The sequence below is a fragment of the Vollenhovia emeryi genome, unplaced genomic scaffold, assembly GCF_000949405.1.
Source record: "Vollenhovia emeryi isolate VEMERY1.0 unplaced genomic scaffold, V.emery_V1.0 DF939162.1, whole genome shotgun sequence".
NCBI lineage: Eukaryota > Metazoa > Arthropoda > Insecta > Hymenoptera > Formicidae > Vollenhovia > Vollenhovia emeryi.
The window spans coordinates 1,391,435-1,392,389 of record NW_011967204.1 but is presented as its reverse complement, the minus strand read 5'-3'; positions in this window follow the sequence as shown (position 1 = coordinate 1,392,389).

The window sequence follows — 955 nt, the reverse complement described above, 5'->3', positions numbered from 1 at the left end:
AAATAACAAAACTAAATATAAAAATAACAGGATTGTAACTAATTCAATTTATATAATGTGAGACCTTAACATTCCCTCGAGATACGATATATTATATCTAGTGGCAGTAATAAGTTCGACAGAATTTCTCTTCTTGCGGTCTTAAAATCGATTCATAGAATCGTAAAAATTTGTATCTGATACGTCGTTACATTTCGATAGTTATTTTCGGCAGACAAGTTTAACGAATCCATTACCCAACGTTCTGCAGTTAATGGACGAGTGGAAGTACCGATCGTGCCTAATAATATTAGCGGGATATATTTGTATCGAGAATCTCCGTTCCTTGCACGTTGCTCGCAACCTTATCTCACATATCAGAAAAGATTTACGAATTACGGCGACTCAAGATGGCTATATTTTCGAATTCGCCACTTCGTAAATCTTCAATCGATCTCGTTAGTATCTCCACCGTCCTGGCAAAATATTTAATAAGATAACAAGAAGGAACGCCATATTTACATATAAAAATATATCTTATCGTGATTGATCGATGGATCTATGTATAATATACATGTACATATTATATGAATATAGATAAAACTTCTCTTAACGTACGCCGCGATTCGTTTGATACGTTTCCACACATCACATTTTTCTTAGTAATCCGATGTAATTACGGTAAGTAATGTAATACCACCAGAAGTGGAATGGTCCAATTTGGAGAATGTCCAATATCATTCGCTCCTTGACTTTGCAACATACTTTTAAATTGCAGTCTTTTCAGCAAACCGTGGAATTTATGATAACGTTATCATCTCTAGAAAATTTAACAGCAAACTATAAGTATTTAGTTAATTTTCTGTATGTATAGTGCGAAATTATAGAAAACTCTTTTTTAATAATTAAATTAATTATTTTTGTCATATAATTGCAGTTAATGAAAAGATTTTATGGTAAATATATCGATGAAGGG